Genomic DNA, 26,570 nt, shown 5'->3' on the forward strand with positions numbered 1-26,570 from the left:
CTATTTGCTTTACAAATCTCTTTGGATGTTCAAGGATGAATCCTAAAGTCTTTGAGAAGAGTCTGAAAATAGCAGCTGAACATATTAGATGACCTCAAGTTGCAGGACGCAGAAAAACATTTTTCACATGGAATTTAAACCCAGTTTTTTCAAAGGGTGATCTCAAACAGCCACGTTCACCCCAACAATTCAATACACAGATTTAAAAATAAAATTTAAATGCAGCATGAGAAATTACAGTTGTGAAATACTAGAAAGCAGTCAAGAAATACTAAGACATGAGCCACAATTCTTATTGATTATTCAGTCTAAGGACATGGTAAGCATGATCATAAGGCAAAACTCAATAAACCCCAATAGCTGTTACTAAGTTTTCAGAAATCTCAACATCTCTTTACCTCTTTTTACTTTCACCAGCTCACTGAATTAGCAATTTTACCACAGTAAGTATTGCCATCACAGGATGAAAGAATAGGAGCATCTGTTGCAGTTGAAGAAACATGGCATTATATTGTCATGAAAACAAAAAATATATATCTTTTTTAGGGGAAGCTAAAATCAAGGCTTGTAAAAATAGGGGCACTCGCAATAGCAGATAATCTCATATCCAACTAGCATCTTCTGTGTCTAGATTCTAGAAGGACCTGGTGTGCAGGAGGAAGAAACATGCTCAAGGATGGAGGTCATGACAACACCTGGAAGAGATGGCAGAATCTACAAAAGAGAAAGAACCTTTCACTGACCATCTGTGATGTTGCACGTGCTCCTGAGAATGATTGCCTGTCCTAGATATGAGAGTAGTTTTCAGACAGTAGGATTATGAATCTGTCTCTGACCTAAATCTGTTACATCTCCCACTGTCACTGCAAAAAATATCCTTTAATTGATCTTACTCTTGCTGCTGTTCAGATTGGGTCTCCCACATCTCCTGAATTATAAAACATAGCAAGCATGAGAAATTTCTATTCTTTTTTACCACAAACACCTCCAAAATATGAGTATCACCTTTCTTAAGTTTTTCTGAATTGAAAACGGTCTGCTGTTGATTCACAAGCTATAATAACTGAGGTACTATTTCCTTTCTATGAGCTGTCTAAACATTGTTAATTTTTCTAAGCAGCATTAAAATAGACAAAAAAAAAATCTTTACCTTATTGTGCATCCAGCACTGCCAGTCCATTTTTCCACTCCAAATTCATTACCCATGTGATAACCATGTAAAAGGTAACTGCGTGTTTCAAATCATTTCTTCCAGTGTATAAGAACTTCTTTTCTAGCAGCACTTGTTTTCTGTTTTACCCTCCTACCATTTCTTCCAGCTCTTCCATATCTCTCCAGCATCTTTTTCCCATCCTGTTAGATAAACATAATTAATTGTAAAGTGTGGGTTTTTTACTTCTACTGTTAGCCGTTCTTCCCCAGTTTATTAAAAGCATCTTTAAACCCAGATACCCTAGAAGAAAACTAGATATTCTCTTTCTGAAACCTTCATCATGCAGAAAAATAATCAGTGAACTCTCAGTATCTTCTGTTTTTCAGCACTCTCTTAATTGATATATTGTTAGACATCTTTGATATGATGCAGTGAACGCCTGGAAGCATAGTTGAATGCTACAGAAAAAAATGCAAGGAAGGAAAAATCAAAGATTACACAAGTCCTTTTTGCTTTGTTCTTCTTACCTGGTTGATTTACCTCTAAGATAAATCATAACACTCTGTCTCAAAAAAAGCCTCATAGCATATGTCAGGGCTTAGGGTGAATTTCAGAAATATATTAAAAACCTTTGCATGATGTGAGTAGCAGGTATTTCTAGAATTTCCAAAGAGTATGATTTTCAATAAAGTCTCTTTTCTAAGACAGCAAAGTCCTGAATAGCTAAGTTTGATCAAGAAACTTAATTGAAAAACTGCCTTTGCAAAATGAATGCCTTCTTCCCACAGTACAGATATTTTAAAAGGCTTGCAGATGGCAAAATGAAAAACAGGTTGGGGCAAGTGTAATATTCTATTTTTTACTTAATATTCTTTTTTTTTTAATCCACACACATATCTCATATAAAAGCAAGAAAAATTATCCACCTTCCTAGTGAAATAAAGAACACTACAACAAAACAAAACAAAAAAGTATAAAATAGCATTAATGAGCGCAAAAATAAGGTGAACACACAGAAATCAAAGTTGGATTAAGAGAAATTCCTTCAAAAATTTTATGGAGTAACTTGAGCCCTTATGTTCCTCAGATAGAGCATTGTAAATCTATAACAAAACACACACATATACACACCACACATACATATAAATGGGGAAAATAGATATATATGGGCTGCAGGTTGGAACAAACTTTTAGGCAGTTTTAGACATTCTCTGAACATCATCACAGACTACACTTTTCACTGATGTGAAGACCAAATTCACATATATCATTGATTGATACATAAAGTATTTTTATGGGAGAGAAGTAGCCAGTCTCTCCTGTTCATGAAAACAGAGGGGGGAGAAAGTAAGCAAGATGCAACAATTTAAAGGAGATAGAAGTACATCAATCAAGGACGGCAGCAGTATACTTATGCCTGACACATATAAGATATATACGCTGCTACAACTTCAGCACTAGGAAATTCTAAAATATAAAGTGCAAAGTTGCTATCTTATGGAATATGATAAAGTTAACACTGGGAAAACTTGAAAGTTGCAGAAATAATAGACAAGAAAAGGAATAGTGAAGCCACGTATTACAGGAATTGCTGATAACTATGATGGTAGGTGCAAGAGAGATAGCATTGGCATTAGTATACTGATAAAGTAGAAAAATGTATCAAATCCAGCATCAGCTGTCTTGTAGGAGTAATACAGTGTTGTATTACTAGTTTTTTCAGGAGTACCATGTAGCATCAGAATACCTATCTGCAAGACACCAGTGCAGATAGGCACACCAAGAAATAGGTGACGAAGGAGAACAGAGAATCCATTACAGAGAAGTTATATAGTAGAAAGTCACTTTACAATAGTATTTGAAGAACTTTTTCATCCTACTGTCCAATTTCACTCCCTTCTGAATAGTTAGGATAAGCCTCGACATTCGTCCTTCAGAAAAATCCTCAGGAGAGCTCTGTTACGAATTAGATCTTACCTTTTAGAGTAAATAGTCTTTTGGTTTACAGAATAACCATGTAATATCCCAAATTTATTGTCAGTTGCATCATGCATCTTGAAATACAAACTTGTACAGAAAAGCAATGTTATCCATGCAAAGAAGCTCATGCCCATGCCGTTTCCATCAGTGTAGTTAACACATGCTTGTGCCTTATTTGAGCCCTTATGCTGTACTTGTTCTTCAAGAGAATCAAAAGCATGCACTCAGTTGCATATTATAAATTGAAATAAGAATTGGAAGCATTCCAAAACACATCTGACCAGTTATATCAGGGAAAAAGCCAGTGCTGATGAAACAACAAAGGTAATTAAGCCTCGGGAAGACTGCATGGACTAGAGCATAGTTATTTCTGAAGGTTCTGAAGCTTACCCAAGTCCAGCACAAATGCATACACTTCAGAAAGGCAATCTTGGCCTTTCTGAAACCAAGGACAAAAATTCATCAGATTCAACGGGGTGTGAATTTTTCTCAGATGTTGCTGGGATATTTGAAATTGTAGTGTCTAAGCAACGTTTGTAGGTTACATGTATGGTTTTAGATGCATAAATCTGATCCTGCAAACAACAGTTTATTTTTCTTGAATTTCTACTTACATCATTGTTAATTCCATATCTGCGTAAAACTTCCTTGACTTCCTCTGGATGCTTTCACAGACCTTAACATCCTTTCTTATGTCGTGGAGACCAGAATGGCAGACGATACTCAAGATGAGGCTGCACACCCACAATAAGTAGAGAGGGATGGAAATGTTGTTTTCTGTTGGTTTTTTAAGCATACATTAATTTATTAACTCCTTGTGGCTAAAAATCAGTCAGTGAAATTGTAGAATCATTAGGTTTGGGTTTAATTTGGGTTATTTCTTTTTTTTGTTGTGACCTCAAGTCTTATCCAGTGAGGTCAATTTACCGTTTGTAATTACTAGCTGCTATTAGTCAGAGAGATGCTTTTTGTCCTGAGAAGAGCAATCCTGTGTTCCTTGTGCACTGCAGCTTCTTCTTCCTCCATCTGCAAGAACATTCTGCTCATTTTGATGAATTTCAAAAGCTGGCATAAACAGTGATACCATTTACCGTCCTGGCAAAATTAGATTTCATGGTCCAGTTGTCAAAGGAATAACGGGAATCCATTTGTCGCATGCAAAGACCTGTCAGCGTGAGAATTACCTGTGACTGTCACAGATGACAAGTGTTAATTAATGGATTTTTCTGAAGGAGCAGTCATTCTGACAGGACCTTATACCTGTCGGCTTTATGAGAAAACCCTTTTTATTGCTGACAGGTCACTCCCAGACTTCAGCTTCTCCTTGGTCTGAAGGAGTCCTCAACAGCTACAGCTTCAGAGACAAATTAAAAAACAAGGAAACAATTCAGTGCACCTTTATAAATCACATTGGCAGCAAAACAGAATTGAAATGAGACGTGCAATGGGATGTGCAAGAGTTCAAAGGACAAAGTACAATGCAATTATATTTTAAAGTATTTGCTGAACATCCTGTGGAAAAGAACTGAACAAACACCTCTGCACCCCATATGACTCTGGGTCAAGCTCAGGGAGGTGAATGAAGGATGAAAACAATGTGTTTCCCATGTTTCCATGGCAGCTCTCTCATCAGCCCGCTGATCAACAGGGGAGCCCAATTTCCTCTCATTGCTCATCTTGTCAGAGGTGTTGGCAGCACATCTCCAGCTCTTAGTGCTACCTTGGCCACCTCAACATGTCCCACTGAGGTTACAGCCCTGTGGTACAGAGAGATCATTCCCTCTCAATCAGATATGTTGCTCATTTGGGGAACTACTTGAGAATAATTTCCACATCACAAAATTGCTGTTCTCTCACACGTTGCACATTGATCCCGAAATATGACAGGCTGTTCATCAGGGAATGAGCCTAACACCTGACAAAGCCCAACATGTCTATAAAGAAACCTCGAGGAACAAGGTCCCCTTGGTACATACACCAATGAGCTGAGCTGCAGACTGGGCAGAGAGCAAAGAGCTGCTATAACCAGCAGTACTAAACATATAGGGGAAAACTTTGGTCACAAAACTAGCTACAATATTCCCTCGTGTTTCATAAACACTGAAGTTTCACCCAACATTAATAAAGCCTTAAAAACATTAATAAAATAAAAGTTCTTGTTTGAATAAGGGCTTTAGTTTGAGAGCAAGTGAAATGTGAGATTGTGAGATTCCAGAAGAATTTTGACATCTTTTAGATGTGAGCTTCAATTTCTGCAGTAAAAACCTCAAGCTTCTGATGCTGCTTCATGCCAGACCTAGCTCAGTACTCACTGCTCCAATAGATATGTATGCTTTGCATGTGCTGGCTAAAATAAATTATTGTGAACTATATCCAACACAATCAGAGGCAGCTGAAAACCCTTTTTTCCTTTGCAGCCAGAGATGAAGATACACAGGCTCATTTTCACCACCAGAATGAACCATTTCACATGGCACTGGGCATGATAATATGAACTTCCAGTAAAGTTAAGTTCAAGTGTAGTTCACTGTACAACTTAAAGGACACTTTTTTCCCCTCCAACAGTTCCTTTAAAAGCACTGTTTATCAAAGTCTTCTTTGCATGAGTGTTCCCTATAATTCCATTTGCAACTCCTGATTTATCAAAATATTTAAGTGCTTAGATTTATATTTGTGGGAATAGGCATATAAAAAAAAAATCATTAAAGGAGAGATACAATCAGACTAGTAATGAAGCTGTTTTGAAGTAAGGACTTCCTAAGTGGACAATAATTAAATAGGAGTGCATTATGTGCATACCATATTTATCAATAAAAATACCATATATAAATGGATATTTATGGAAGCTGAGTCATAAAAGTTTCTCAAAAACTACACAGTTGCATTCAGACAAGAAAAGCCAATCGTGAAACCTTCACTAGATATTCAATAATGAATTATGAAATCAGAGATCAATACAAGATGTAGGAAAATGTGTTTGGACAGATTCTTAGCAAATCAGAAGCATCATAATTTGGTTGAGCTTAAGCCAAGTGTTTTATCCACCCTACACAAGATTAAGTCAGAGAAGTGAATAACTGTGCACGAAAAAAACCCAAAATTCTGTGCACTACTTATTTTATAAATTAGGAGTTTCATAATTTTGAATGCATGATTTAACCTCATTTACACTGCCTCTTCACCACTCCCAGCAGAGCAAAAGAGTGGAGCCTAAGGTCTTTTCTGATTCAACACTAGCTTTGATTGCCTCTTGAAAGTAACTAGAGCTGAGAATTGAAAAGAAGAAAGAAAAACAATTAAGAACAGAGAATGGACATAGGGTAGAAAATTAAGGAAAATAATCACTTAAAAACAAAAAGAAAACTGGAAAGTTTTCAGCGTTAAGAGAAAGGATACGTTTCTGAATGGATCTTCAAGGAAGCGTTTAGATTTTTGCTTAAAATTTGATTAGGTAGTTGTTAGCATGTAGAATGATGTGAATATCTACTGAGGGCTGACTCAGCATTTTGGCCATGTGACAGTCATCACACTCCTCTACTCAATGCACAAGCCCATTTTTAGCGCCTGCATAACCACAATTTCTGCAGCAGATAATTCAAAGACATACACTTTAAATGAAAAATCAGAGAGAGATGTTATTGGTTAGCACAAGTCAACTTGCACATCCCTCACGAGTTACAGCTTGCAGAAGATGATACAATATGCATGAGCAAACTCAGTAGAGAAGTCTTAAGCCCACTGAGGACATGCAGCAACAAAGATAACAAGATGCTCTTCCTGTTAACAAGACACCATTAAATAAAAAGATTTGCCATGGTAATAAAAAAATATATAAGCAAGAATAGACACGGTCTCAAAATTGTACCCAAAATGAGCAATTCTTCTAAAGAAAATGGGATAAAGGCAGGCTTGTAAGTGAAGATACATATAAGAGCAAGTATAAATAGCAAAGACAGCGACAAACCAAAAAGAAAACAAAGAGATTAGCTTAGGAAAACAACAGACAAGAAAATAAAAACAGATATAACATCTCTCCTGAGGAAATGAATATGAAGTTGGAACAAAAAGGAAATGTCTTACCAAGGACAAACAAAAGAAGAGGAATGGATGCAATAAATAAATAAATAAATAAACAAATAAAACAGAAGAAGAAATAAAAAGACTTCAAATGGGAGAATATTAGGCAGTTGCAAACAGCCAACCAGTCGAAGTAATTTTAGAAGGCATTCAAAAAGTAAACATTATTTTGCAAGGGCATGCAGAAGAACAAAGTGTGTCCCTATCCACTAAAAGAAGTCAGCCAGTTCCTGTGTCCTCTACCAAACTTTTCTAAGGGGATTTGAACGTGCAGCTTTATTTTCCAGACACTACTGTTTGATCATGGTTCCCATCAATATTATTATCCACAATGCTTTTGTATTTTCCCCTGCAATGGCATTTTGTGAGTCAGCCAGTGCAGCAGCCCTGAGCTAATTGACAGGCGTCACTCAGAAATAGCAAAGCAGACCACAGAGATGAGTACTTGGGCAGGTAGACATTATGTTCTACCCTTCTTAACAATATTAGAAGCAAATTGACTTAATATTTAAGAACAGGTCATTTCTTTTTGTCTGAAAAGATAACAGAAGTCGGTTTCCCAATGTGAAATCCTAAGGACCTAGAACTAGCATCTGTTGAAATCAATGGGGAAAAAAATAAAGGCGTATTTTGTGTTGATTTCAGAGAGCTGTGAATCAGTTTCCATCACATTAATCACAAAGCACAAGTAGAAACGAGACTCCTTTTTATTTGTATTGCTACTTGTCTTTTCTTTTTTACAGTGGTTGTATAAAAGCCAAACAGCAGGCTTAGCAGCAGCATGAAGTTAACCTTCCAGAAAAATACCTTTCTCCTTTGTCCCTAACAGATATGTGTAAAAAGATGGCTCAGAGCATTAGACCTGACCACAAATTCTCTACATGTTGTGCCAATCCTCATTTCTCAAGCAAAATTCAGTTTTATTCAGTGCTACGTCTAAAACATTTTCATGGAAAAATAATGTATTTACACACCTGGTTTTAAAGAAAATAACAATTAGCAGTTCAGGAAAGTGTGTTTTTCTGACTGCTTACATGTAAGAAGACAGAAAAAAAAAAGAAGGCTCTATTTTAGTAAGTGTCTGAGCTTCCTTTATGGGATGCACAAACACTGCTTAGCGGGAAAGGGGCTGCTGCAAAGAGGGGCAGAGAACTCTTGGCCCTTCTCTGAGGATAGCTGAGCTCATTCTGCTTCCTGCAGCCCTTCTGCATACAGATGTTTGGAATCTGTGTGTCTTTTCTTATTGATGGCAAAAAAATAAAAAATAAAAGAAGTATTCAAAACTTCAAGCACTTGCTTGAATTGAATAGAAATTGCAAAAGCAACAACATTAGTAGAATTACAAGAGTAGATAATAACCTTTCTTGACTCTCCCTATAGATCTCCATGGTAGGCATACAGTGTCTCCAATCTTTTATCAAAAAGAAAAATAATAATAATACAAGAAAACTGTTTATCCTATCAAAATATCGACATAAAACACATCTTCATAATGATTTTCCTAAAGAAACTTAAAGAAATCCTTCTGGTATTTATTTTTTGTAGATTTCTATTGGATTATTAAATGTTTCTGATTGTTGAAAGAGAATGTGTACTGTAACGAAATAGACTTCACCCTTTACAAACATCAGAAGAAGTAGGGGGTCTGTGCCAAACCTGGTGAGAATTCTCCAGACAACTGAGCCAAACCCAGCAACCCTGTTCCCTTCCACAACAGCAAAGAAACAAACTTCTCTTGGATATATTTCCGGTGACAAATTCCCTTAATAATCCAAGAACTTTCTTTATCTTGAGGCTGTCTACTCCTAGCAGCTGGGCAGTCCTAGAGAGGTTTAAAAACCCTAATGCCAGCTGTACAGTCTCCTCAGGAGCAGGAGGATAGATATCTCCCAGCCCCTCTGTACAGCCCTGACATCTGCTCCACTGCTTGTGGCCCTGCAGATCCTCTCTCATCACTTTCCAGATGGCCAAGCAACCACCTCCTCCCAAACAGATGCAGGCAAGAAACTGGGCTGTTCACTTGTGTTCAACCACCAATTTTCCCACCAAATAACAGAGGAAGTATTTAACAAAAATATAACAAGGAGTCACACGTAAGTCTTCTATTGAAGCACCTTCCATCCTGTGCAAGATAAATTTACCAACAATATTTTGCAGAACAGGCAATTTAAATCAAACTGTTCCCAGATTTAAAAAGAAAGTCCTGGAACTAGAACTGTGTGAATAATGTATTGATTTGGTTCTCTGCCCAATGTGAATTTTAGCAGGTGGTTTTTTTGTGAACATCCCCGCCTCTTCAGTTTTGCTTTCTTTTGCAATGAAATCTGCTGTTCTTATAAGCAGCAGAGCAAGCAAGAACATGGTATTACTTCAAGTTACTGCAAAAAGATGTAGGATCCCAGAAGTCGCTGCTGGAGTCTTCCTGTTTTCATTTCTAAGCTTTAAAGACAACCACAGTCTGCTTTGGAATTTTGACTCGCATCAGGGAGGGGAAAAAAGGTATATATTAGGGAAAAGGGACAGCAAACCCTCTATCACCTTTCTGACCTTTTGGGGAAGGAGAGAGCAGAAAGGTGGTCCCAGGGAAACAGTTTGCCATGCTGTTCCATCTTGTGCAAAGTCATCAGGTTTCAAATAATTTCCTCATCCATTCTGAGGGTGGTTAATTTTCACTACCAGATTTGATAAATTACGTGTGAAGTGTTCTTAATGACTAGAGCACAAAAAGGCATACAGAAAACTTACCTTTGCTTCCTGGATGACCGATTCCGTCCATAATAGCTGCAGTGCTGCATGAGGTCTGATAGGACTGTGACTGTTTGAATTGCAATTGAAAACATATATAAGGCAACTTTCAGGAGGACTGGTCCTTTAGGTCCTAGTCCTAACAAGAAATACATACTTATCAGGACTAACATCAAGAAAAAAAATATAGGGAGGAGCACAGTTATCTTTAGACTGTTAACAGCAATGGAAAAACATTATTTGCTGAATTTCAAAATGTGCATCAGGCATCCTTCATGCACTGGAAAAGCCTCAGGGCTCTCCTAAATATGCTGGGTTTATTCTGTCCCACATTGAACTCTGTGCAAGAGCTAAATATAGCCACTGTTTCTTTTTTCAATTTAGTCATTTGAGATCCTTCTCTGCTATGGTGATAAAACAATGAGCGTAGAATACCACAATGTTTCCACGTTAGCAACTTTTAGAGTGCTGATAGGTGCATCTTTAGTGCTACTGCTCATTGGTAGGAGTGCTGTACAGAAGAATGTAAGAACATTCCTGGTCCAGAAAACTCATTGCCTATCTTACAGTAGGAGGTCTTGGCAACAGTCCCATTTTAATGGTTACCACCGAGATAACCTCAATTTTCTCCTCACCTGCTTTTTGTTCCTCCTCCTTGCCCCAGCCTTGTTGCCTCCATACTCCTCTATTTTTTCCTGTGTTTTCCAGGAGAATCTGCTCAATACATCAGCTTTCATTCCTCCAGTTTATTATTACTTGTGCACTCTGATTCAGCCAAGTGTCAAATCTCTCTTTATTAATGATAATTTTGTTCATAGCATTTGATTACGCTGCATTCATCCACCATGCCAAGTTACAGCTTCCTCCTGCAGCAATTCCCATACGGATCCTCTTTCTCATCCTCTTTTAAAGGTTGCCTAAAACAAATAAATGGAAAACCTGCTGGTTGACCTAATTGGCTGCTGCTAGGTTGTCACTCAGCTTCACCTCCCATCATCATTAGGCTACAGGGCATCATTTCCTGTTATTTTATAGGATAAGTTACTCTATTTTTCATTGAGTTTCCTTTCACTTCCTTGCAGCTAAGGAAAACGCAGTGACAAATTCAAACAGATTCTCACGGCCATACCACCATCACCAGCTTCTTTCATTGTACAGCCTCCTCTTCCTCATGGAGATCTGTTCATCGAGATGTAATATCCTTCATAAGGCTTGCAAGAAACTCAGGGGAGTGGTGTGCACAGAACCTTCTTTGTTACTTCCATCCCAGTGGCCCAGAACATTAGTTAGTCATGAAATTAGACAAGCACGCAAGAAATTGACCAAGTAAAATATAACCCACCAATAAATACACACACAAAGATATATAGACAACAGATAAACAGCAGAAGAAACCCAAAAAACTGACCGTGATGAAAATCTGGTTTGATCTCGTTTCATGATTTTATCAGCCAGGAGAGTTAAGTTGAGACCTGTGCAAAAAAATGAATTTGGTATCAATTGTGCTGTGACAACCTTAAAAAAAATAAATAAAAGGAATTCCACACAGGGGGATTTGTGCTTTCTGAGGGTTATCGAGCTCTCTCTGTTTTGCATGTAGAGACTTCATTTGTCTGCCTTCCCTGATGCCCTCTTACCTCTGCCTTCAATCAAAATCCTGAGAGCTGCTGAGACGAGGCTAAGAATAAGCTGCAATTAAATCCTGACAATGCACTACTCACACACAGCTCCTCGGGACAGAAAGCAGACTGCCACATTCCATGAGCTGTGCTCTTGATCTTAATTCCTCAAAGGAAATAACTCATCAGCGGATCAGGGAAAGAATAGACTTCCATTAATGGTGGAAACAGGTGAAGGGAAGAATCACAGAAGCTGTTTCATTGGAGAGGCTGCAGAGGGCTGGCAGGAGCATCACAAGCAGTAGGGAAGTGACTGCAGCATCCATAACTAAATAGAATCACAGACCATGGTCCAAGAAATAGGCTGGAATCTCTCAGCTGGGACCGAAGCATTGGAAGAATAGGACCACTTTGCTGTTGTCCTCAGGAAGAAAAGACATCAGCACTATGGACAAGATGCGTTCAGTGACATGGAACTTTGTGGGAGCAGCAGAAAAAAGGGAAAGAAAGAAGAACAGGCACCATTGGGTGGTGCTGATGATGCACAGGCCACAGCAACATCTAAGCTGGGACAGGGAACACAGAGGTCAAGTTTCTTTACGTTTTTCTCTGATGTGCTCGTGCCCAACTACAAAACAAAAAAACAAAACAAAACAACAACAAAAAAGCTTGATTTATTATCTCCTTGTTGTGGACATGCTCTGTCTGTAGAAAAATGTAAGAAATAACACGTGAATACCATTACCCCATTTGTTACCTCTCTCAGAAGCCAGCACTCTCCTTCCTGCTCACTTCTTGTGCAATGTCAACCTGTTCTTGAGGATGTATTTTCTGTGTCTCACATAAGTGCACACTTCAAAACAATTTGCCAGTTTTGTTTTGTTTTTTAAAGCATGTAATCAACTCAAACGCTTCATACATTAGGAGCAGACACAGCTGATCACTGTGCTTGTGGTTTCATACCAGAAACAAAGCGTTGGGTCAAGGGTATGTGCGCATTTAATGGATAGTGCGGGCTTTAACCCCAGGTGGCGAATGAATGTGAAATGCTATTCCAGTGTATTTGAAAGGACTGCACTGAGATTGCCTCGAAGATAAGAGAGGAAAGATTTAGATTGTATAAGGAAAAAGATGTTTACCATAGGAGCAGTGAAGTGCCAGCAGAGTTCTCCAGAGGGGTGGGTGCCCCATTCCTGCAGATGCCCACAGTCAGGGGATGGGCTCTGAGCACTGGTAGAGCTGTGGGCGTCCTTGTGCATTAAAAGAAACAGAACTGATGGCTTTTAAGGGTCTCTTCCCACTCAAACAATTCTACAACCGTGGGAGGAAAGGAATGTTAAAACATCCAGTTTGCAGCAGCTCTCAACTCCTAACACAAATCAGAACTGTTGATTTTACTTACAGTCTGCTGTATGAAACAGAACCTGTGCAATTGATGTAGATCCGATGTTAAACACATTCACACATAGTTGCAGCTGTTTGTGACACTGGGGTGTTACTCAGTGCTCAGATGGGCAGTGGTCACACGTGCAGATGCCACAGCCATGATGGTTTTGCCTCTTCTCCAGCTGTAGCTGCTGGACACTGGCCACCCATTCCAATGAATGATGGTAATGTACAAAGGAGCTGGCTAAGTTAGTTGGAAGAAAAGAACATCACAGAAATAATTCAGTCTGCATAAACCACCTTTTTCTGGAAGAGCAGTATACCTACTTGAAGTTAATAATGACATCTTCAGCAGTTCTTTCATTGATCTGAAGGAGGACATGGAACATGTGGGGTTCTCAATCAATTGTTCTCCTTTCAGTGTATTTAGCTGCTGCCGAAAGCAACAGTACTGTGTTCAGCTATTTTGTTGTTCACAGAGAAAACGAACACTCCTTGAAAAACACCTCAGACTTCCATTTGTTTCAAGTCATTAGACCAAAATCTTTCACATGTACAATACAATTTATAAACTCAGAGAGATACTTTTATGAACCACCTTCTGAATTCTAAACCTTCAATATTTGCCACAGCTCTTTATTCATCTGGTCTCTGAAAGGACACAAAAAAAACCAAAGGTGAATAAAGAGGAAAATGATTCTCAGAATTCAAACAGGAAGAACATCAAATTAAAAAATCATTTATTTCAGTTCTTCGCACGCAGCTTAGTCACAGACACATATGACTGTCTAAGCCAGGCTCTCCAGCCCTTCACTCAGCAATTTGGTCTTTGAGGCACAAATTGAATGCAAGTGACTGACACAGAACCGAGAGGAATAGACAGATTTTGAATGGGACTAAAAGAGTGAGCTTCAAGCCCTGCTTCACAGCCCCTGTTCAAAGGTATGCCTGAATAGTGTACAAACACTGGCTACCTCAGTCCTGTAAGAGGCACCAGCATTTTACCCATTTGGGTTAAAAAAAATAAAAGAAGCAAAGGAGCCGGAACCATGTGTATCCAACAGCTCAATCCCTCTCTCTAAGGTCAGCATCCATCAAAGCAGAAACTTTAAGGACAGATTCCAACCACCTAACTGCACTGCCATCCTGCTGAAATACCCTCCTGGTGCACCAGTCCTGAGAGCCTCTGCTCTCAGGTGTCCCCCTGTGCTGACAGGCCAGATGCAGCCATACCTGTTGCTGGGGTGGACATCCTCATGTTGTGACCATCCAGTGGCTTCATGGTGATGCTGCAAGCCCAGGAGTACAGAGGCTTCTGCTGCCATACCTCTGCTCATTTCCCTAATGGTAGAGCAATTGAGATGGAAAAACCAGAAAAAGGAAGGATTTTTAAGTGAAAATTGTATGTAGCCATAAATATCAGCTCTGCATTCAATGCATCGACAATCTTTAAACATGAAATCCCATAGTTGAGCAAGGAACACTATTTCACAAGCTGATGCTCTTGCCTCAATGGTCTCTAAGCTCAACCTGATTGTGCAGACCTTCTGACATAGCCTCTCCTAGAAATAATTTAGACTTTCAAACCTGTTGGACCACACATTCAACTCCAGTTTCACTTGCATTACATTTCAGCAATTATTCTTTGCAATACAGCACACTAGGAAATCAATCAAATTGTATTTTGTTAGAAAGCAAATACAGTTGCAAGCACTGGGCCAACCATTGCTATTAAAACCAACTGCCATGTGATCTTGTTTCCATTTCCATCACAAGTTAGGTCTGGTACAACAGCTCCAGCATCCTTCTCAACTCTTCGCACTTACTTTTCCCTTTGCCATTTATTCTGTTTCCTATTTCTCCCTGTTCATTTGGCAGGTAACTTGTATTCATCCTTTTTCATTCATCCACAGTCGTGACTTTCTGATGCTTTCTATCTAAGCTATTTTAATCTTTCATGGGGCTGCTGGCTCAGAATGATAGCTCTCCTTTCAGACCTCATTTATCACATTACTGTACAGCAGTATCACTTGATTACTGGTAAGGATTTAAATTTTCCCTTTATTGTTATAAAAATCTATTATGAACCTCTAGACTCTCCTGTATTGTGCAAAGAAAAATAATTATGAAAAGGACCCACTCTCTAGTACTAATAATTTGTCATCTACTGAGTATTCTTTTCTTCATATAACACTAGTCCAGCTCATTAACTTCATCCTAAATGCTGAGATTTTGCTGCCTTCCCACCTAAGATTTCTAATACAAAAGGCAGGTAGGATATAATGATTTAAGAAGGTGCACAAAGAATTTATTATCACAGCATAACACAAGTGGTTATCTGAAAATCTTTAATTCCAATCATTTGTCTCCAGAAATACTTGAATAATCTCTGATGCTCATCCTCTAACAGCTTTGCTTCTTATGTTTCACGTTCTAGCTGTATCCTAAACTACTCCTGCATGGAAGGAAGGAAGGAGATCTGTGCTGGGAACACATTTATGCCTTGTAGATAGAAGTAGCATGTCACAATGTGGAAATAGGTTAAGAACCTTGCTGCAGTCACAAGGGGTGCCAGAACAAAAGCTGTGCTTACCATTTGCACAACAGCAGTTGTACTTCACATGCTTAGAAAATACCTGGAGCTGTTTGTTCACACGGAGATGAGGACTGTTACATGAATTGGGCTCTCTGGAAGTGGTCATCTTCAGTTCAGTCAGGAACAGTAAATTAATTTCTATGCAAAGGAGAAAAGTCTGCAAATGCCTTGACAGCCCTTCAAACTTTAAAGTAAAATAAAATTGTATTAGTGCACTGTGATTAGATTTCCAGAAATGGTCTTAAATCTTATAAATACACCCCCACAAAATTAAAACCTTCAGCAGCAAGTCATCGTAGACTAAAACTCTAAGCAGTATTTGTCCTCAGCAAGTCTCCCACACACATTATCAACAGTTTAGGAAGAGGAGGGCAATTGCACAATATTCAGAACTTATTCTAGACTTTACTCATTGCTCAATGGGGATGATGGCTGTATTTACAGCACTGCCGATCACTATAAGGGTGAAAACCTCCCTAGCATATTTTGCTATAGTAAAATAAAAAGAGCACTAATAAGTTCTGATGTTGAGTACTAATCTTAGACTTCAGCCTCAGGATCACTTGAAGCTTTCCTACTGCCTAAGAGCCAGATGTTTAGAATAGATCCAATTTTTCCATCTTTTATTTAGGTAGGTAGGGGCAGTTTATTCAAGCCAATTATCTCAGCAAGATTCATCATCAGAAGCTCTAAAATAAAAGCAATCAAACTAGATTGGTTGCAATTAAAAATGTATTTTTACTTTTAGAAAAAAATAAGTAAATATTACCTGTTGAACTGAGAACTTCCTTCCAAGAAAGAACAAATCAGGATTTGTGCTGCATGGGTATGCTGTATTCTTAGCTCTCCCTGAAGCTCAGACACATACTGTTCCCCCTACATTTTACCTTGATATCTGTAAGTGAAAGGGTCTGGACCATCCACTAAGCAAGCATAAATTTTTATCAGCTTGTTTTAATCAATAAAACCGCACAAACTGTGAAGCATCACAAAGGAACAGGTTCAACAACTCATAAATCGCTCCACTGAAGAAAAAAGGAATAAGCTTTTCCTGGGAGGTTTTTCCCAGAGCCTCTGTCCTTCATGCACTTCCAACTGCTAATTAAATACTGTCTAACCTATACACTCAGATTGGATCATGTTTACAGGTGGAGCACTGACATCTACTTTCCTATTTCTGTAAACGACACCACAGGGATCCCTCTTTCCCCATCCTTCTGCCCCATGCCTTGTGCTCTCTTCACTACATTTTCTCTGCTTGACCTCACCCATAACTGTACAACAAATGGTTATCCTGCAGCTCTTCAGGAAATCTTGCTTTGAAGAAATAATCTAAAACTTGCTGAAATCATCTAAAGACTTATCTAATTTCTACCAAGCTCAGATTAGTGCATAAAGAAATAACAAGGAAGACTAAGTAACTATGGAAATTACAAATTAGGCTACTTTTAGAGCCTTGCAGTACACCTCTTCTTTATTTTTACCAATAGGAGAGGGAATATATGTGTGAATATACATATACACATATCTATATATGCGCACATATTGTTGGCAGCTCCCTGTGGCTATAGACAAGCACTTCTGCATTCTTCATGGGAAAGACATTGCAAGTGTGACATCCAGAAAGGGCCACAAACCTCAGGGCTGTAAACAGAATCAGAAAAATCGCTGCTCAGATTTCACTTTGATTTACAGGGAAAGCAATTTGTAGAGGCAGTGGGCAGAAGGAAATGCAGATGCCCGCTCGTACAAACTGAAAAGCGAGCAGCAGTGCACAGTGTATTGCTACTGAGCAATTCAAACAGCAGCTTATGGGAAATTGCCAGAGTGGGAAACATCTTTATACTTTGGACAAAATGCTTCAAACAGGAGCTGATGTTTTGGTTACAAAGAAATTAGACTGTCTCCAAACAGAACTACAGCTGCATCATCTTTAAATACCTGAAATGTTCCGGTACCTGATGGTTTTTTTAAGTCTATCAGACTTTGATCTTTGTGGAATATGAAACTCATTATCATTCTCACGGTTGCTCCTTCACTCTTTTCGTTTCTTCTTTAAAAGACCTGTTTTCTAGCAGAGCCAAAATAACTTCTAAGAGAGGATAAAAAGCCCAGTTTCACAGACTGCAGTGCCTGCACAAAGCAGGAAGCTGCACCAGGGCTGCCACTGCGCTGACCTCACCCAGCCTTTTTTCTTAATAAAATATATATTTATTTACTGGCTCTTCTTTTAACCATGCTGGTGGTAGGCACAGATTCAGGACTTCCCCACATGGCAGCATGTGCCTGCTTCCTATGTCAGTCTCATACAGCAAAGCCCCGAGAGGACCCATACAGGAGAACTCACCACTGCTAACTTGGATATGGAACTCATGGATATGGATCATGGCCACATGAAAGCAATGAATATGCTCAAGCCCTACCTCTACGAGCTGCCTGCTCCAAGCACAGCACTAACAGCAAGATTCGGGTTCCCTGTCCCACGTGGTGAAACACTTCTCTCAGGCTCTGGGCATCAGCATCCATGACCCACCTCTCTATGACCAGATGTCAGGATTCAGACCAATACCAACCGAATTTCAACACCAGCCCAATAGGTTATTTCAAAATTACAGTTTCATAATAATAAAAAGCCTTCTCTACTTGAGGTAGTACTGGATTTGATATAAAAATCAATGTATAATATCCCTGTTTACTCTTTATACTACTTGCACAGACTGATTCAAAGGTGGTCAAAGCAGATAAAGCCCAGCAAAAATCAGAGTCATAGATATGGCCTTCAGACAGCAGCTGTGGCAGAACTCACAGAGGGACACTGGCTTTTCTGACTGGCCACAGTCAGGGCCAGAAGAACATAGGAAAAATCATTTTTCACCCCTGGAACAAGATGTAACTCACTCTCCTTTTGCTAAGCCTGGTTGAGGTTGTTTGAACTTGGATGTGTTAAAGAGCAAGAGGCAAGTCTGGAAAATGGGGACTTTCTGCTGCAAAGTGCAAGTGGAAGCCCTGCTGCCTGTCTCAGCCAGATCCCCAGCCTCAGCACTATGTATGTTCCTCATACCCAGTGCAGGAGAAGCATGCATAAAAATATGCAGGAAAAGCATTGTTTCTTGACTGAGCTCCCTGGATTCATCCCTTTCTGTTCCCCATCAGGCTGGACAAAAAAAAAAAGAGATTAAAAATTAATGCTCTTGTTTCCCCTCACCCTCTCCCCATCTCTTCATTCTGTGGAGCTGGGAAGAAAACAAAGCTACTTTATTATTTACTAACACACTAAATTTTTGATAATAGTCAAAGTCAGATATACCAAATTAAAGGGTACTAACTTGCTTTATCTTAACAGTGAAGTTAATTGCAGGAACATTGCAGTGTGTCAGATCTACATGTAAGCATATGGACATGCTTGGGTTTGTGAGATGGAGCCTCTGCTGCAGCAAAGGCTGAGCTTGTCAAATGAACTCCTGAGGCAGTAGCACAAATTACACACAGCTATCACAAGGAGACTTTCTACATTGTTTTCCTCAAAGCTTCTAGGACAGAAGTAGAAGCAGCTGCAGAAATTGTACCTCCTAAGAAGGGAGCGCCTGTGCTCTCTCTCATCCAGTCTCACAAGCAGCAAGTTAAGAGGCAAATGGAAGAGGAAAGCATAGTTCAAGGCTACAGTTCAGAAACAATAATCAAGCAGCATTATGCAAAAGGACCAGGTATCTCACTGTGCCAAGCTCAGTTATGGCCCTGAGTTTGTCCTTCCAGGGAATTATTTCAACCAAATGCAGTGCTTGAGCAGTGATGGCCAGCCAGCCCCTGCTGCAGCATTACCAGTGCATGCAGCTGAGCTCACCAGGAGCTGTGATACTTCCCAAAACTGACATGGAAACAATCTTCCATCCCAAGGGAGTCTGCAGTGGGTGAACCTACAAATGAAGTGAGCAGAAGGTCACTGTCTCTGCTTTAACAATAACCCTGGGCTTGTGAGATTCATCATTGCTGACCAGCACTTTAAAAAACAAGTGATGGCAATTTGTTAATAAAAAGACACTTCAAAACATAATATTAAAGACAGCGTGTCTTGCTATTGTCCTGGAATGCACAATTCCTCAGAGCTGCTTGCAATAATGGGAGGGAGCTGCCCACTTAAAGAGTTGCTACAGTCATTGCAAAATCAGGTTTATGGAATAAAGATTCTTGAAAGTAATTCCACCATCTAGTTATAACAGAAATTTGTTTGTTTGTCCTATGTATGTTACTTAGGCCAACTGTAGAATTTCTGGGTATTTCTTGATTTCATTAACAAATTCCCCAAAGTTTTTCAGAACTCCATTCACATGAGATCCTCAGAACTTCCTTCAGAGTCTCGCTTCCTGCTCCAGCCTAAGAAATACTCCCTGAATTCATTTACCTAATCCTATGAAGACTCATGCCTTTCTTGCACCACATTGTATAGTTTGCTCTGTATCGCATGTGCTAGGCTTTTTCCCCACATCTGCCAGCACAGAATTCATCACTAAGAAAAGACATTTGGTCCTCATGGTCCAATCTAGCCACTTGTTTTTCCTTTTGCAATTCCCTCCCTTGGGGCACCTTTTCCAAATCTGCAGCTCCTGACACTTGAACATGATGTGATTGATGGAGACGTCTCTGCTCCGGTGTTGATATAATTGCCATTTCTGTCACTGTATCTACAGGGTTTCTTCTGCATTATCTCAAAGGAGCTGTGGATGCCAGTAACTGCATTACCATACACAAAAAATAAAAATAAAAAAATAAAGAGGAAAAAATGGCTGTGCATTTTTAGGCACAGCGCTTCTCATTGCTCGGTTGAAAACAGTTCAACATCACACTGCAATCTCTGAGACTAATAGAAGAAAGCTTCCTAACTATACTGCTTGGATCTGTTGTTTTTCTTGAAATCCTTAGATAGAGGGGAGACCCACAGCCCCAGCACCTCAAACCCTGCAGTTCTGATGCTTTACACAGCTGAACCTTTCACAATTACATTACCTATCTGCATTGTTACTGCAGATAACCAAGGATCACTATAAATAAGCACACACCTCAATTCTGGAAAAGCTGAATTCGTGGAGCCCCCCTTTGCATCCAAAGAGAGTCAGCAAAGCATTGCTTTCAGCCTTAATTAGTGGCTTTTTCAGACTTTTTTCCTAAAAACTACACATTTCAAGGTGTCTACAGTTTGGACTGTATTCAGTTTCAACTTAAAACTTATTACAAAAAAAAAAAAAAAAAAAAGAAAGAAAGAAAAAAAAGTCAAATAGTGAATACTTTTAGTACAAATACTTCCTGGATCTGCTTCCACCTCGTCCAGCATGTCAATATCTAAGGCAATGAGAAGCATGCATACGTCAAGTGCAGAAAACTAAGTGAAATCATTGCAGAGAACAGTAAAAAAAATCACATGTAAACAAGATTGCACAATTTGTTTGTCAGCACATAGCTAGAATTTCAGTCCCTAGGAGGAGCTTAGGGGAGGTGCTCTCCCAACACCTGCTTTTTTTAACTGGATTTCCCATTGGTCCTCAAACAAGGTTACCTCTCCTGCTTTCTTCAGTGAAGTGGAGATGGGACAAACAGAGGTTGAAGTGTTCTAACAAGGGATCCCAAAGCATTTATGGCACCCTTGGTGAGTTCCTTGGAGATAGCTGCATCTATTTCACAAATGCAGAAATTAACTGGTCATTGGTGTTCACTGGGAATGAAAGTCAAGTGCCCTAATGAGTTGTACAGTCCACTAATGGCTTGACGGTCTTCCTGTCCTGAAGCCAAAACCATTTAATTCATAGTTTTGGGAGTTGTGCACAGCAGGATATTAGTTTGAATCAGGATATGTAGTTAAAAAAGGAAGTGCATTTTTTTCCTTAGGAAAGAGTTTCAGTTTGAATACTGTGGCATTTTGAAAGTGAAGCAAATAATGGAAAAAAAAACAAAAACACGCATCCAAGTAACAGTGGTATACTGCTGACATACCTATGAACATTTTTGACAGCCTGAATTATGGAGGTACTTTGGCACTCAAAAGGAAGAAAAGTCAATTTGCTACTTGGCTTAAGCTGTTTCTGTGCAATACATTTTGCTGAAACTGAGAAGAGCTGCACAGAGTGGGTATTTAAATCACACGGCATTACTCCTAAAGAATGTATTATTTACAACAGTATGCAAACGTTTGGTATAGCGTTTGGCACTATATATGGAATGTATGGTATTTAATGCAAGCAAATTAAACAGCCCTTTGTTACAGTCAACTAGAGATTCATCATGGTATAGCAACACCAAATTTTATAAACCATTTCCCACCAGATTTGCACCTGTACAAAACTGGTTGAACATACACGTGGTTCAGCCAAGTATGTGTTGTTAAATTTCAGCCAGGCTTTTCAAATGCATACAAATTATGGATTGTATGCAAAAATTATGGTAAAGTACTTCCATCAGTAATTCAGCATTTCTCTATTCCTTACTTAATCAGAGTTGAATCTGTTTAAATTATTCTCGTCATTCAATTGCACCTGCAACTGTGAAGAACTACCCAAGCCCTGAGCTGCCTAATAATGAAGTCTAAAAGAGCCTTTCTTACCAGCCTCTCATATCCTGGTTATACCTTTTGGCAGCATCACAACGCTGCAGGTTTCATTTCATCCCCTTCTGATTCAGAGACATTCTTTGTCCCATAACTTTAACTTTGTGGATTTCCTTCTGCTTGCCTTTCCAACTCTACCTTGCTAAAAATCTACCATGAAATGCAAATAGCCCAAACTAAATTTCCTGTGTAATGATATTATAATCACTGAGTCTTCAGTTTCACCTCCGTTCATCAGATTTGGCTCCTTTTTTAGGATGAAGCCCAAAAAATCTCTCTGTTCTCATCGGCTGCTCACTAGACTGTTCAGGGAGATAATTTTGTTTCACCTCTAGAAACACCTTAAGCTATACTGAAAATATTCCTGCAGTCAGTGCCAATAACACAAACCAACCAAAATCAATGTTTCTCACTTTTTCCACAAAACTCATATGTCTCTATTAACTAACATTTTTTCTCCCCTTGTCCAACCCCACAGACCTATAATTTGAGAAAATTTTCATTAAAATTTCATTTTAACACATCTCTGTTCTAAGAAGCTAAGTTACGTACAGCCATTTATAGACAAGTGAATCTGTTATTATTTTGCTAATTTTTCTTACCTTTACACATTTTGTTATACCATTTGAAAAGGATTTAGTTCTATACTTTAGCATTGCTGAGGGTAACAGTAGTAAAATAAGATGTTATGAACTGTAGCCTCAGAATCAATGTCAAAATGTTTCAGCTATTTTTATGCTAAACATCATCTCTATGGAAACACTGCAGTTATATTTAATATGAATTACCATAGATTTTTCTAGTAATACAGACTAGAATTAAAGTGTCTGGACTATTTTTTAAGGGAACAAAGCAGGAATTCAAGTAGTTGGACTGACTGACCTTATTTCTTTTTATCTTTTGCATTAACTTTCTCTTCCACAAGAAGAAACTCTGGTGCCAACAGATCTCGATGGCTCTGGTGTGAGCTAGCAGCACAGGTTTTTTGGATGTCCACAAAAAATAATCTCAGGCAATATTACTAGAGCCCATTGACAATCTTTCGATAATCAATTAACTTCAAGTGCTTCCATTTTTAATTCTGAACTACTTCTCATAATTGCAAATATTATTATTTCTAGCTAGAAATATTCATGATATTCTGATATATGCAGAGAGTTAGGAATCATGGGCGAAAGGATGGGTCTATTACTTTCTTTTGAAACAAAGGACGATGTAAATCAAGAAATTTTTGAAGCAATTTGAACCTGAAACCTCAACAAAATAGATTTCTAAGTCCAAATTCTGTGGAAGCTGATCCATTTCCATTTTTGAGTTCATGCTGGATGCAGTTTGAGTTGCAGATGTGGAATGGTACAGTAAAGTGCAGTTCAGCCTGCAAAGTTTTGGTCCAGTTTAGTGCATTATCTGAATTCTTTGAGTGAATTCTGAATTCTGAAACTAGAATTCTTTAAGTGACCCCACTAATATTTTTCATTTTCCTCCTACTTTAAACAGACTTGTGCACATAGACAAGATATAAAAAGGCAGATTATCACGATACCAAAGGTTCTCACCCACACTTAAAAAATTTTCTATGTTTACAAAGGTACATGCAAGGGCTCAGAATCAGGGTACCTGAAATCATGTACCTTAGAGCAACTGTAACTACACATGAAATCTGAATATACATTCATTTCCAATTACGGAAATCTGAAATTCAAATTAAGCAGGTAATTACATTATTTATGTTATTCTTATACAAATGAACATTTCCCACCAATGACAAAAGGCAGCTTTCACCTCTTCGCAGTAACAGATAGATGATTACTTAGTGATTAGCTTCTGAACTCAAGAAACTTCAGAGCAGAATGGAGTCTGAATGGGTAAAGGCAAATATCAGGAATGGGTTTTAATCTTTGTCTCAGAAAATATATATACTTGAAAGAACATTAGAAAATGGAGAGAATAATAGACATTGATTTGAGAGCACCTCTCATGGAGTTCAAAAGAAAAATACTTTTAAAAAAGGTATTCAAAAGGAACAGGCTTGTTATTAAATGAGCACAGAACAATAATTCATGCATTTAAAATACTTGAAAGAAATACCTACCAGAATTCCCTTACATTTTATTCAGAGTAGGAAAATCAACACCAGCCTCTGCATGGCAGCTGTGCAATCTGCACTACTGTCACGGCCATGAGCAAAAGCCCCTTCAATGCCTTTCCAAGCACTATCCCAAATCCTGAAAATGCCAGATTTTGAAGCAAAATTAGCACAAGACCAAAAGTTTTTCAAAATTAGATGAGCCTCACAGAAAAAGAAAAAATACATACACCTATATATTCATCTACAGGTTGTGAAGAATTTCACACAAGGAGCAAGGCTGCCAAAATAAATGCCAGCTTCTTGCACCATTTAGATTTCTTTTCCTAGAACAATCTCCCAGAGCACCCTGAACATCACTTAGAGTGAGCATAAAGAAACAGCTTATTTTGAGCATCTCACGGACCTTCCTTACACATTTTTACAGGCACTGAAGCAAACCAAGATTCCCAATCATTTGATAGAACCAAGATTTGAAACTTGGAGTATCTACAACACAGGAAAACTGAGCAATCTGGGCCTCACGTGCTCCCCCAGTTGGCTTTGTGTATGCTCCAATCTGTTTGGAATTGTTTAACTGAGTGGAAGCAGAAAGGTGGGAGCAATTTCACCCAAGTTTATACCACTGGGGAAAAAAATAAAATAAAAAAAAAATCATTGTCCACCAAAAGACGATGTCTAGAACTTTAACCTGCCCAAGTACTGAAGAGGGTCCCACATCTTGGTCTTCCCAATAAACGGGACTATTCAAGCTAGTGACAAACAGCCTGCTCAGTGGTCACAACAGAGCAGGCTAAGACACAACCTTATGTTGATTCAAGAAGTTATTGGACTACTGCACCCAGAAAATGAAGTTGCTCTCTGGATGTTATTACAGCAGTAGGATGAACAGCAAAAGCTGGAAAACACTGAGAAATGTCCTTAAAATTACTGACATTCTATTCCAATATTCATTAGAAAGAACAGCCAGACAATTTGCATTTCAGAATTACATTATATTCAGCTCTATGGAGCTGGGGGTGTACACCCAGCTCCACGAAAACACTGGTACCTGGTGTAGGAGTAGAAGGCTTCAGGACAGGAGGACATGCTTTGGAGTGCAGAGAATAAACATCAATAATGAAGGTAAAAGATTTAGAGGAAAATCAGGCATGCTGCAATAAGAACTGCTCCTCAGTTACTGAAGAGTGGTTCCAATAATTTGAGTTCAGATTTTTCAAATTAACAGGTGAGTGATGAAATGAAATTGTCAGATTAATGATATTCTGTTAGCAGCCGGTATTTAAATAGAGCAATAGCTCTACTTACTGTTATCATCAGATGACACTGAGTGGACCCTGAAAAACAGAAAAAAAGGTTAGTACCAAAATAGCTTTAATGTGTGGGTTTTTCTCTGTAATAAGCAGCAATAAGTTCTACAGAAACACTTTTTTTCATCCATAAATCAAATCAATAGATGTTGTACAAGACCCCCTATTCCTTACCGGTCAATATTCTACATTGATGTTTCTCTTCGTTCAATAGTTATCATATTTATGTTGGTATCATCAATTTTAAAAGAAAAAAACAACAAAACTGTACATAAAAGAAATAAAAATCCAATCTGTGAGAACCAATTCATCCCTTCAAAGTAGCATCACCACCCAGACCCAAGGGGCAATAGGGAAGGGGCATCATTTGTTCAAAACATGAGCTGTCTGTGGACCTTGAAGTTATTTAGGGTCAGATTTTATTCACCTTTCCTCACATGAAGGATTTCAGTAGCAGTTCACAGGGCTAACAGCAGAACTAGCTGTTTGACAGAGACCATCAATTAAGTTAATCACTGAAAGTACCTTCCTTAGGACCATGCCAACACATGCTGGGAGAGACCTCAGGTATCTGAGCAGGGAACAGCAGCAGCAAAGCACCACCTTCTGCTGATGGCATTAACCAGAGGGCATGGGGAGCACAGTGCATTCCCCCCATTAAAACCAGAATCATGAATTTTGCTACTGCTATCCAAAAAAAAAAAAAAGCAAAAAAAAAAAAAGCTTGACAGTAAGCTGTAGTGCTTTAATGCTTTTCAAATCTTGTACTTCTACAAAACTAGATGCTGTTGCAAATATTTTATACGGTTTAGGTTTTTCACTTTATAAAAATTATATCTCCTCCCCCCAGGCCTATTCATTGCATGCGTTATTTTTAAAGCAACTGTTACTATTCACCTAATAGGAGTCCTACACATCCAGCTAATGCAAGAAGCCTGGTGACATAAGATTACAGCATTAGCATACAAGGCTTCTCATGTATAATTTATAGGTACAGGATTTTAGCTATTTTTTCCCCTCCTTGGA

The 26,570-nt window shown here is 38.7% G+C and overlaps 2 long non-coding RNA genes across 3 annotated transcripts in view; both read right to left on the reverse strand.

The window, feature by feature from the left end:
• The window catches only part of LOC107318434, a 42,931-nt gene extending 32,381 nt beyond the window's left edge, over positions 1-10,550 (reverse strand). For both annotated transcript variants that reach the window (XR_004308410.1, XR_001557351.2), the window contains exons 1-3: positions 9,956-10,550; positions 3,748-4,487; positions 1,151-1,353 (exon numbers count right to left, since the gene is read on the reverse strand). This is a non-coding gene — a long non-coding RNA (uncharacterized LOC107318434). The remainder of the gene's footprint in view (positions 1-1,150; positions 1,354-3,747; positions 4,488-9,955) is intronic.
• A 31-nt stretch (positions 10,551-10,581) lies between these two features.
• LOC116653847 lies at positions 10,582-25,590 on the reverse strand. Its single transcript, XR_004308411.1, has 5 exons — positions 25,543-25,590; positions 24,241-24,373; positions 15,554-19,470; positions 11,364-14,301; positions 10,582-10,872 (listed from the first exon to the last, which is right to left on the reverse strand). It is a non-coding gene; the product is annotated as an uncharacterized LOC116653847 (long non-coding RNA).
• Between the last annotated feature and the right edge of the window lie 980 nt (positions 25,591-26,570).

The sequence above is a fragment of the Coturnix japonica genome, chromosome 9 (genome assembly GCF_001577835.2).
Source record: "Coturnix japonica isolate 7356 chromosome 9, Coturnix japonica 2.1, whole genome shotgun sequence".
In the NCBI taxonomy this organism is placed as follows: domain Eukaryota; kingdom Metazoa; phylum Chordata; class Aves; order Galliformes; family Phasianidae; genus Coturnix; species Coturnix japonica.